The sequence below is a fragment of the Ostrea edulis genome, chromosome 8 (genome assembly GCF_947568905.1).
Source record: "Ostrea edulis chromosome 8, xbOstEdul1.1, whole genome shotgun sequence".
NCBI lineage: Eukaryota > Metazoa > Mollusca > Bivalvia > Ostreida > Ostreidae > Ostrea > Ostrea edulis.
Window position 1 is genome coordinate 64,198,157 of NC_079171.1, and position 13,315 is coordinate 64,211,471.

The window sequence follows — 13,315 nt, forward strand, 5'->3', positions numbered from 1 at the left end:
AGATTATTACAGTTTACAGTGCATCGATCTTGGGAATATTTTGAAATCAATAGGTATTCCGTTTTCTAATAAAAATAGGCAAACCTTGGTTGATTTATGCGAGGGTACCAATGCGTTGTATTTATCAGTCAGTGTAATGGTGATATAGAGGCCTCCATTAGAAGACGAACGATTTGTGGATAAACATATCCATACCCATTTCATGATAATAGCATCGCTTGGACTCCCAATCTAATTTGAGCAAAAAGTCTAAAGAAGTAGTCATTAGTTGAAACACCCCCCTTAACAAAATTTCACTCATGGAGACACCACCATTTCCGGTGAAGGTCTGCAAAATTTAGGTCTATGCTCGGCACTTATGGCCTTTGAGCAGGGAGGGATTTTTACTTGCCACAAAACATTCTTGGGGGGGAAAGGGGATTCATGTTTGTTCAAATGAAGCAACGTGTAAACTTGAAAGGGGAAATACAGTGAAACTTCTCCAAATCGGTCCCTCAGAAAACCATTCCTCCCTGAACATCGCCCAATTCTTAAAGTCTCCGTAGGAATCTTAACATACCCTTTAAAAAGAAATTCATATAGTCCAAAGTGTGACCTTTCAAGATCTCCGCCATTTTTGACAGGGACTTCTGGGATGATCCTGTCAAAGGTTGAGATTTAGCTCGGGTTATTCTGTGCTCTTTAGTCATTGGAGCTTGCAGTATGAGCCAGAGCACTGCGCTCACTATCAATATGCAAGTAGCTGCATTTAATTCAAATTGAAGTTGAACGCAAGGACCCCAGTGGTAGGGTGGGGCACAATATGAAACAAGAGGTACTGTGAGCAATGCTCACTAAGAATACCCCCCGCTTACCCCAATCTACCAAAGGGTGTTGGTAATAGGTATAAACTACCTCTTTTCTGAGTGTAAAAAACAAATGGCATGACAAACCGAACCATATTGCTACTTCGATGTTCAGTGCGTGTGACCGTTGACCTTTTGACCCCAAAATCGATAGGGAACATCTTCATCCCATGGGTAGTCCATATGTATGATATGGTGACTCTAGGTGGAAAGGATAATGCTTTAGAGCCCAGAAACCATATTGCTACTTCGATGTCCAGTGCACTTGACCTTTGACCTTTTGACCCCAAAATCGATAGGGAACATCTTCATCCCATGGGTAGTCCATATGTAAGATATGGTGACTGTAGGTGGAAAGGATAACGCTTTAGAGCCCGGAAACCATATTGCTACTTTGATGTCCAGTGCACTTGACCTTTGACCTTTTAACCCCAAAATCGATAGGGAACATCTTCATCCCATGGGTAGTCCATATGTATGATATGGTGACTGTAGGTGGAAAGGATAACGCTTTAGAGCCCGGAAACCATATTGCTACTTTGATGTCCAGTGCACTTGACCTTTGACCTTTTAACCCCAAAATCGATAGGGAACATCTTCATCCCATGGGTAGTCCATATGTATGATATGGTGACTGTAGGTGGAAAGGATAATGCTTTAGAGCCCGGAAACCATTGCGTCTACAGACGGATAGACAGACAGACGGACTTGCTGCGGGGGGTATAATTAGAGTTTTATATGATAATATGCAGAAAATTTATTAAAACAAAGACTTTTCATCCAAATGCAAATGTCCGCAAGTTGTGTGAAAACAAGGTGTTTTTTTTAGCTCACCTGAACCGAAGGTTCAAGTGAGCTATTCTGATCACATTTTGTCCGGCGTCCGTCTGTCTGTCTGTCCGTCTGTCTGTCTGTCCGTCTGTCTGTAAACTTTTCACATTTTCGACTTCTTCTCCAGAACCACTGGGCCAATTTCAACCAAACTTGGTTAAAAGCATCCTTGGGTGAAGGGCTTTCCAGTTTGTTCAAATGAAGGGCCATGTCCCTTTCAAAGGGGAGATAATCACAAAAATGCAAAAATAGGGTGGGGTCATTTAAAATCTTCTTCTCAAGAACCACTGGGCCAGAAGAGCTGAAATTTACCTGAAAGCTTCCTGAGATATTGCAGATTCAAGTTTGTTCAAATCATGGCCCCCGGTGGTAGGATGGGGCCACAAGGGGGGGATCAAAGTTTTACATACAAATATATAGGGAAAAACTTTAAAAATCTTCTCCTCAAGAACCACTAAGCCAGAAAAGCTGAGATTTACATGAAAGCTTCCTGACATAATGCCGATTCAAGTTTGTTCAAATCATGGGCTCCGGGGGTTGGATGGGGCCACAATAGGGGATCAAAGTTTTACATACAAATATATAGGAAAAATCTTCTTCTCAAGAACCACTGAGCCAGAAAAGTTGATTTTTACATGAAAACTTTTTGACATAGTGCAGATTCAAGTTTGTTCAAATCATGGCTCCTGGGGGTAGGATGAGGCCACAAGGGGGATCAAAGTTTTACATACAAATATATAGTTAAAATCTTTTTCTCAATAACCACTGAGTCAGAAAAGCTGATATTTACAAGAAAACTTTCTGACATAGTGAAGATTCAAGATTGTTCTAATCATAGGCCCCGGGGGTTGGATGGGGCCACAATAGGGGATCAAAGTTTTACATACAAATATATAGGAAAAATCTTTAAAAATCTTCTTTTCAAGAACCACTGAGCCAGAAAAGCTGATTTTTACATGAAAACTTTCTGACATAGTGCAGATTCAAGTTTGTTCAAATCATAGCCCCCGGGGATAGGATGGGGCCCCAAGAGGGGATCAAAGTTTTGCACACAAATATATAGGGAAAAACTTTAAAAATCTTCTTCTCAAGAACCACTAAGCCAGAAAAGCTGAGATTTACATGAAAGCTTCCTGACATAATGCAGATTCAATTTTGTTCAAATCATGGCCCCCGGGGGTTGGATGGGGCCACAATAGGGGATCAAAGTTTTACATACAAATATATAGTTAAAATCTTTTTCTCAATAACCACTGAGTCAGAAAAGCTGATATTTACAAGAAAACTTTCTGACATAGTGAAGATTCAAGATTGTTCAAATCATGGCCCCCCGGGGGTAGGATGGGGCCACAGGTGGGGGGGGGGTCAAAGTTTCACATACAAATATAGGAAAAAGCTTTAAAAATCTTCCTCTCAAGAACCATTGGGCCAAAGAAGTTGACATTTACATGAAAGCTTTCTGACATAGTGTAGATTCAAGTTTGCAAAGGGTAGTTTGGGCCATAATAGGGACTAAGGTTTTACATGCAAATATATAAGGAAAGTCTTCAAATATGGGCCAAAGTGACTCAGGTTAGCGATGTGGCCCATGGGCCTCTTGTTATGATCCTGACTAAGGATGGGATGGAATTGTTTTTGTCCTGTCTGTCTGAAATATTAACCTTCCTCATAACTTTTGAATAATGAGCAATGGGACTCTCATATTTCATATTTGCATTCTTTTTTATAGCCATAAAGTTTTTCACCTTGTGACCTTGACATTAGAATTTGATCTATTGACCGGTTTAGGTAGAACTTTCATATTTTGTATACATATAATGACCTGAACGTTTTACAGAATAGTCATATTGGTATTGAGGCATTCCTGTGTTGTGTGAATTTAAGTTTGCTTTATGTTGTGAGCTTAGGGGCTAGGTAGGTGGAGCCACAAGACTGGGTCAACATTTTTCATAGGAATAATGATTGAAAATACAAAAAAAAATTAAAAATCAAAACAGCTGACCAAGAGCAAAGTGACTCGGGTGAGTGATGTAGCCTAAAGGCCTCTTTGTGATTAAACTCTTTACGATTATAAACTATGTTTCTAACAATTTATCTGAAATTATTTGTATGCATTGATTTTGGGGTCCAAAGGTCAAGGTCACTACTGGACTTCATGCTTGTATGAATTCATTACGGAAACATATGCCCTGCATTGCAGAGTTCTTATTCATATTCTATCATGAAACAGAGAAGAAGCTTGCTTGACAAAATTCACTTCAAAAAAATTACTGAGGATTTTTAGCTTACAGACAATTTTACTTGCTGTCTGATTTCTGGTGATTCCAGCACTCAATGCTACTTTGGTTTTTCAGCTTTCTGGACCTCAAGAGATGTTGACACCCTGCTGATGGAGCAGAAGCAGAAAGCAGTTCTCTTACCATCAGATCTGATCCATTTTTGGAGATAGCCTTTTGTATGGAGCTGGTAATTTTGTTTTCCTTTTTAGCTCACTTGAAATCTAATCTCATGTGAGGTTTTCTGATCTGCCGTTGTCTGTGGTCCATCCGTCCTTCTTATGTAAACTTTACACACTTTTATGATCCCCGAAAAATTTGAGGAGCATAAATATAGTCTCTGTCGTGTCTGTTCCACCTCATATCTCCTAAACTTTTCATCAGAAATTGATCAAATTGATCACAAATGTTCAGGTAAGGACTTGTGGATCAAAGTCTCTCAAGGTCATTGGGGAAAGGCCAAGGTCACTCAGAAAATGAAAGTTCCTTATTTCAACAGTAATTGATCAGGAATAGTTCTTGGGACAGGGCACTTTTGGTTCAAGGTCATTTTTGCAGAGTTTCCGAAAACCATCGGTCCTACCGGCAAAACCGATAGAAAATCGAAATGTCTGATAAAACTCGCTATACTATCGGTCCGCGTGACCGATTATTGTTTCCTTAACAATCTGGAATTTTTCTTTGTATCCGGAGAGTTTTTTCTTTTCGTCATAATCTCAAAAACGCTCTAGAGAGTGCAAAATTTCATTTTCATTTAAGCGCTTACTATACTCTGATATATTGCCGTGTGGCCGATAAAGTTTGTACCAAGTTCAAAGCCTGGTATTAAACGAAAAGCCCCCTTGGTATAGAATGGTGTGACTGAGAAAAAAAAAGTACAAATGTACGAAGAAACTCGTATCATTGAGTTTAATAGTTTAAAACGGAGTGGCAGAAAGGAAGGGAATGGCTCAAACATGGAGAAAATGGCATGGCGTGCTCCATTTGTATTGAGGTAGGGCAAACAAGACACTTTCCCAAATCCACCTTCACTTCTTCATCAAAAAATTATAGATTTTCAACCATCTCCGATCATGAGACATCTTTGAATATTTTGCACTTTTTTATTTTTAAAACACTTAACAGAACATATACTACATTGAACAACAATTTGTTAAAGTGAAAATTATATTGGAATTTATTTGGACTGATAGAATTTGCTTCGGACTGGTAGAACACACTATGTTATCAGTCCGAATGACTGATAGAAAAATTTGGTTTTCGGAAACTCTGTTTTTGAAAAGTCAAGGACACTCACAACATGTACTTTATAGAAGGAAAAATTGCTTATTTCAACTGTTTTAGCTCACCTGATTCTGATCGCCTGTTGTCTGTCATCTGTCTATCCGTCTGTAAACTTTTTACATTTTTGACTTCCTCTCCAGAACCACTGGCCAATTTCAAACCAAACTTGGAAAAAAGCATCCTTGGGTGAAGATCATTTAAGTTTGTTCAAATGAAGGGCCATGCCCCCTTCAAAGGAAATGATCACAAAAATGTTAAAATAGGGTGGGGTCGTTTAAAAAGTTCTTCTCAAAAATCACTGGGCTACAAGAGTTGAAATTTACATCAAAGCTTTCTAACAGTGCAAATTTAATTTTGTTCAAACCAAAACTCACAGGAGTAGGGTAGGGCCACAATAGGGGATCAAAGTTTTACATGCAGATATATAGGTACAGTTTTTGAAAATCTTCTTCTCATGAACCCCTTTGCCAGGAAAGTACAAATTTACATGAAAGTTTCCTGACATAATGCAGATTAAAGTTTGTAAAAATCATGGGCCAAGGTGACTCGGGTTAGCGATGTGGCCCATGAGCCTCTTGTTGAATAGCCTTTGATCACATATCATACAAGTAAGGGGCAAGATCAAAAGTTCAATGTTTCACAAAAAACTAAATTCAAATAGTTTTCACCAAGACCCCCCCCTTAGAATGTTGGAAACTAATTGATTAACAAGTATAAACATACGATTATAAATACCACTCTGTGTAATTTTCTACTGTTTATTCACAAATGGAAGTGCACATTAGAACTATTCAATGTTTATTAAAATGTAATGTTATTATGTGGTTTTTAACAATAGCTTAATTGTCATTTCTCTTTCCACTAAAGTGTAATCAATGTTGATTGACAGGAACTTACGGGATATTTTATCCCCCCTCCCCCTAATTATTTGAATTTAGTTTTTTTTATCCGACATCGATCTTTTGATCTCGCCCCAAAGTAACAGGCAAATTGAAGGCCCAAGTTAGCTTTTCTGATTAAAACTTTCTGTTCTCTGTCATTGGCGTCATTGTAAACTTTTCAAATTTTCATCTTCTTTATCAGAACAACTAGGCCAATTTCAAACAAATAATATTTGAGTGATGGGGATTCAAGTTTGGTCTAATGAGGGGCAACATCCTTCTCCAAGGGAAGATAATAGTGAAATAGTGAAATTACTCTGACAAAGGACCAGAGCCACAAACCCCATATTATGGCCCTTAAAATATATAAAAATGAAAGTAAGTGTTGAATAGGAGTATTGGTGTTATAAATATGTATCAGAATCCGGGGCTTAAAACATGTTAGATTTTAAATATAGGAGCACAACTAAAGCTGTATACATACTAGAACCGGATATGGTACCGTATTTCTGTCATTTTCCACCAAAAACTGGTTATTTTGTAAAGGTTTTGTCATACTGGTTTCATCTCGCCCAAAATATTTAAAGTATTTTTATAATATACACCTTTTCAATTGACCATAAATGCAAAAATATTTTAGGGCGAGCTATGAGCACTATTTTTATTTTTAAAAAAACCCCGATATTCCGGATTGCTGAAAAATATTACGGTTATAATGCGCTAGTGGTGGTAAACTTGAATTTTACAGAAAATATGGCTGGTTTAAGTATCTTATGGAGAAGGAAACTACGTTTTTTATTTCGTGTCATGTATATGTATATAGGTCATTTTAGTTCGGTGTTTATTTTTAAAGCAAGGGAAATTCCCTCACCTAATAATAGTTTTCGGTTGCAGCTTGTTTTGCCCTTTTACTATAGATGTTCATTTTCAATACCTAGTTGTTTTCATCTTTTAAAGTCGTTCACAATACATCTTCATTGCATCGTTGCTTAAAAACTGTGTACAATTTTGGTAGTTTTACATTATTATCATAAACATTATCATTGAACGAAACGACAGTTACCGAAACTGTTAGGCCTAGTGACTGAAATAAACATGGCGCGGTGTCTTCTTTCACTTTGGGATATCGGAAAATATTCAGGCTTCACGCAAGTATTCTTGTATGGTACTGATATCATATCGAATAATTTTTGCTCTATTTATTTTACAAAAGTGTTACTACGCAGCTTTAGACTGTCAACATTCGAAATAACTGTTTTATTTAACCTAACTTTACGTACATTGGGAGCAAGTCCTTCTTTGATTTACAGTACATCCAAGCTTCGGGCTGAATATTAGCATGACCTGGTCAGGCAAAAAGGAATTCAAAATAACAGATTTAAACTACAACATGACTTACCATAGCATGCAGCATTGCTGCCAGTTAAATCCGACAGTAAATTATGTAAGCAATTCATAGATAGCGATCCACATGTTATCGATGAGACATGACGTCATCTGTTGTAAGATATTCATGACGCATTTTATGCTTCGATAGGCGGATAAAGTAACCCCCATATGAAAATACTCGATATACTGGTTTTGTTTTGTTTTGATTTCACATATGATATCGTTGTACATGTCATGAGTTTTTTATTTTCTATTTTTATGTAACTGTACTTGTAAACAAAGACTGTGCGTTTTGTTTTTTGTTTGGGGGGGGGGGGGGTAAGACAGTACAGTATTTATAAATTGTGCATGTTTGATTCCGTTGATTTTCAATTTCATGGCCTAGTTCGAAGGCCTATCAACGTATCAGTGTTCCATTGTCCAATGTAAAATTAGAAAAGGGAAAATAGTGTCGTCTTGGTTGTCAAGGAGGTGTGTCCCAATGCCAAGTTACATTTAAACAATATAAACAAATATTTTTTTCAGCGTGCTCAACAAATCAAATTGCGTGATACAAGTAAAATTAAATTATGACAGACGGACTGAATGCTATATTATATATGTTTTGCCAATTAATAAACTGGACATGTGTTGTGCCAATAAATATATCTTAATTTAATAATCCAGCCTACAATAGCAACAGGAAATTGTGCTTAAATTGTCCAATCTTCAAAACCTTAAATTGTGTACATGTGTGTGGTGGCGGTGGTGGTTTTCATCCACTCAAACTGTCCCAACCCCCCTCCCAAATTCAATTTCTTTAAGTGTGCAGTGGATAGATCGCCACATGGACCCATCCAAGTCTACTGTAAGGATGTTTTAAAATATCGGTTTCAAATGCAATTAGTTCACACACAAATATATATAGACATAATTATTTGACGATTTGCATTTTAGTTGCTTCTATTCATACACGCTATACAACAGTACTGAATCTATAACTGAGAGAGAGAGAGAGAGAGAGAGAGAGAGAGAGAGAGAGAGAGAGAGAGAGCAAGCACCAGTAATTGTATACAGGTACGGGAAGTTTAATCAAATCTTAAATGTACAATATTATTCTTATTAATTAACCATTCCACTTCATTTTGATATATTTAATTTCTCTTTTTTCCATGTTAAATTATTCGGCTGGCGCGAGTTAGGACTGCCCCCCCCCTTTTTTTTAAACCGATGTTACGTGCCTAGCTATCTAACGCCCTCTCAGTCAAAAATGAAATAAATATAAAATCTATATTACTACAACTTCATTGGATTTACTAGACTTTTTTTTACCACCGTAATACATGTTTATGCAAGCGGACAATCTAGGCATTTTAAAGAAAATTTCCATCTTCGATAGCAAAATGTGTTCAGCCCACGAAGAGCAGAATCGACCCAAAACCCATGGCAAGCGAAGATGATTTTTGCCCCCGTTTTCGGGTGTTATAACTGATATATAAAAAAATAGTATGTTCTATAACTTTCATTCAGAAGACGGGTAAGTTCGTGAGTCACTGAATAAACAAAAAATTGTCCGCATTCTTATTTCAATCGCGTTGTCAACTGTACACTTTTTGATATTTCTACACTACCTGTAAACATGTAGACAGCGGATCTAAATCATCTAATATTCTTAATTACAATGAAAATTATACATTAAAATACATGTGGTGCACTAATATAAATGTCAATCTTTTAAAATAATCGCACAAATAAACCAATGCTTTTACTTGTCATTTTATGGTCCACATTTCTTTGAGCTGATATAATTCATGCTATTTAACAAATTGAAATCAATGCCAATTTATACCATGTTTTGATATCTTGATATATCTATATACAAGAAATAATCCCGATTTACAAACATGTTGAGGTTTCTACTTAGAGATAATTAAAATCCATTTAGTGACACTGTCCACTCTATATCTGCTTCAAACATATAAACGTGGAAAGTTAATACAGAACGGACGTCATAAGTTAAGGGTAATTAAGATGAATTGTTTCGAATAGCAAACTCCAACATGTAAACAATTTAAGTAAGTTATCAAATCAGTATGGTAATTCTTTAAAGATAGACAGGGAAGGTACATTTTAAAAAATTAAACTACTATTTTAAATTTACAATAAAATATATCATTAAATGATATGAATATATACAAGTCGCCGTTTTATACGTTTTAATTTTCACCCACTAATATTTCGCTTAGTATTTTTTTTTTTATCACACGAAGGTGCACGGTGGCACAAAGGAGGCACAGATGTCAGATCTCCGTGGACTTAAATGTCTACCTCGCTCAGAAAATTAAGACTTCAGAGGTGCCGACAATTTTCAAGGTCCACCGTGTTTTATTTTAAAAAAAATAGTTTTAAAACTCCATTTTTGTAATTAGTTACTATAATAACTCAAGTTTAATCAAAATTATACAGTTGTCTCTCTTTTTTTTATCCTCAATTATATCAATTTTAATGGAAGTTGATACAAATAGATATATTCAACTTGAAAATATAAACTCGTCTTTGAGATAGACGGTAAAACAATACTGTTTGCTGTGGTCCTTTCACTGCAAGGAATTTTAATTTTTGATCACGATTTTTCAATTATGTCCAATACAGCGGGGAAAAAATTGTAGTGTTATGTAGTGGGAAGGGGGGGGGGGGCAATATATCACAAATTTAAACATCGTGATAGAAAATATACAAGTTCCTAGTATTTTAACAGTTGTGATTTACAATCAGAATAAGCCCAAAAAATATATATTAACCTATGCGTCCATTATTTGTGTATTACACTGTGATTCTCATAACGTCAACATCATGACGTTATATAGTTTTTCTGTTGAAAAACAACACAAAGTTAAACGACTGTAAAACGAAAACTATAAAAGATATTGTTATAAAATAAATTGTTCTATGACCTATAAATCCTAGAGCATCAACTGTGAAAGTCTCATTTATTTTGGTGAAAGGGCCGATTTTAGTACTTTGTGGCTCTGGTCCTTTTAAAATCTTCTCCAGAACTAGAGGGCCAATTTCAATCAAACTTGGTAAAAATAATCCTTGGATAAATGGGATTTACATTTGTTCAAATGAAGGGCTGTGCCCCCTTGAAAGGAGAGATAATGACGAAAATGCAAAAATAGGGTGGTGTCATTTAAAAACCTTGTCCTCAAGAATCACTGAGCCGGAAGAGCTGAAATTTACACGTAAGCTCTCTGCTATACTGCAGATTCAAGTTTTGTGAAAATCATGACACCAGGGGCCGGGGATACGTTAGGAACACAAAAGGGGATCAAAGTTTACATGCAAATATATAGGGAAAATCTTTTAAAATCTTCTTGTCAAGAACCACAGGACCAGACAAGTTCAGATTTACATGACAGCTTTTATATTTTGTATGTATATTTCCTGTGGCAAGACAGTTCATTTTATATCGTGACCTTTGACCTTGTGACCTTCAACTAGGATTTTGGTGTACTTTTAAAACATAATCTATCAAATATATTTGGATCCATTTTAGGTGAGGCTTTCATTTTTAGCTCACCTGAACCAAAGGTTCAAGTGATTTTTCTGATCACATTTTGTCCGTCGTACGTCCGTCCGTCTGTGAACTCACATTTTCGACTTCTTCTCCAGAACCACTGAGCCAAATTCAACCAAACTTGTCACAAAGCATCCTTGGGTGAAGGGGATTCAGATTTGTTCAAATTAAGGGCCATTCCTTTTTTCAAGGGGAGATAATTAAGAATATGTGAAATTTTGGTGGCATCTTTTAAAAATCATCTTCTCAAGAACCACTGGGCCAGAAAAGATGAAATTTATAGATAAGCTTTATTAGGTAGTGCAGATTCTAAATTGTTAAAATCATGGCCGCTGGGGGTTGGATGGGGCCACAATAGGGGATCAAAGTTTTACATACAAATATCTAGGAAAAATCTTTAAAAATCTTCTTATCAAGAACCACTGAGCCAGAAAAGCTGAGATTTATATGAAAGCTTCCTGATATAGTGCAGATTCTAAATTGTTAAAATCATGGCACCCGGGGGTCGGATGAGGCCACAAGGGGGGATAAAAAATTTACATACAAATATATTGGAAAAATCTTTAAAAATCTTCTCAAGAACCACCGAGCCAGAGAATCTGAGATTTACATGAAAGCTACCTGACATAGTGCAGATTCTAAATTGTTAAAATCATGGCCCCCAGGGGTCGGATGGAGCCACAATAGGGGATCAAAGTTTTACATACAAATATATGGGGAAAATCTTCTTCTCAAGAACCAGTAGGCCAAAGAAGTTCAAATTTACATGAAAGCTATCTGACATAGTGTAGATTCAGGTTTGCAAAAACCATGGCCTCCAGGGGTAGGTTGGGGCCATAATACGGACTACGGTTTTACATGCAAATATATATGGAACTGATATGGACCAAGGTGACTCAGGTGAGCGCACATGGGCCTCTTGTTTGTATATAGATTTTTTATGGAAAGACCTTATTTTGTGAAGTTTGACCTTCACCTGAGAGTTTGATAATTCTGACCTATTCAATTTCTTGAACATATTTTGTATTTACATTTTTATGACAATACCTATTTTTTCATACTATAACCTTTGACTTTGTGACCTTGAAATTTGACCTTATTTCAAGAAAATGTAAACTACCAAATATTTTCAATAGTATTCAAGGTAGGACTTTCATATTTTGTTTATAGGTTCTTGTTGACAAGGCATCTTATATATTTGACATTTTCTGTATAGATTTTTATGGCAAGACTTGATTTAGTGTTTGACCTTATGACCTAAATCTACTTTCATTAAAAATTTATGGCTAGACTTTGATTTAGTGTTTGACCTTATGACCTAAATCTACTTTCATTAAGAATCTGACCTCTTCATTATCTTCTGAACTATTTAGGATAGAGCTTTCATAGAACTTCTAGGACTGACATTATTCATACATATGCACTGGTTTGGTCTCATTTTGATACATTCAGTATCATTGTATCGATCTTTTGAGTATAAATTTGTGATCTAAAAGCATGATATAATGGTGTAAAGGATCAGTTTGTGGTTAACCAGTATTTAATGTGAGAATAAATATTGTAGGGTAGCGGTTACTGGAGACGTGCTGTTGATTGATGAGGATAATTTTCCCGAGACTCTGACATATTGCAGGACTTGGATAGCTCTACTGCTGTTCAAAATGCCAGGTTTGTTAATGGAATTACATGTAAATGTTCCATGAAATGTCAGGTTTGTTAATGGATTTACATGTGAAATGTTCCATGAAATGGCCAGGGCATATGTAATATAGCATTAAAATTTTTAATGAAATTCAGGTGACCTATTGCAATTGGTCAGCGTCCGTCGTCATGCGTTGCCTGTTGTGTTAGGTGTGTTAACATCTTCAAGACAACGGGGTAATAAATTGTAAATTTTAGAATTCCTGGACTCCTGTGGCTTTAGGGGTGGAGCAAAAACTGCCCAAATTTGACCAATTTTCAAAAATCTTCTTTACGACTATACATGTGTAAGAAAAACTAAATGCATAGGGATGTAGAGGAGGAAAGCCTCTACCAAAATTGTAAATTTCATGATCCCTGGAGTAGGGGTTCTGACCTCAGGGCGATGCCAAACTTGGTATATAGTATTGGTGTGTAAAACACTTAAAATAACATCACACTCAACATCATTTCGTGAATCTTTGTAGTTAATAGGAACATGCTGTGTAGATGTGCATAATCCCAGGAAATTTTGATTGTCCCTTTTGAACTTAGAATTTCGAGTCCGTCTGT

At 36.3% G+C, this 13,315-nt stretch overlaps 1 long non-coding RNA gene across 1 annotated transcript in view; it reads left to right on the forward strand.

Annotated features, from left to right (window-relative positions):
• The window catches only part of LOC125682911 (uncharacterized), a 15,146-nt gene extending 2,416 nt beyond the window's left edge, over nucleotides 1-12,730 (forward strand). Inside the window, exons 3-4 of the long non-coding RNA XR_007372732.2 lie at nucleotides 4,031-4,142; nucleotides 12,627-12,730. This is a non-coding gene — a long non-coding RNA (uncharacterized LOC125682911). The remainder of the gene's footprint in view (nucleotides 1-4,030; nucleotides 4,143-12,626) is intronic.
• Nucleotides 12,731-13,315: the final 585 nt, after the last annotated feature.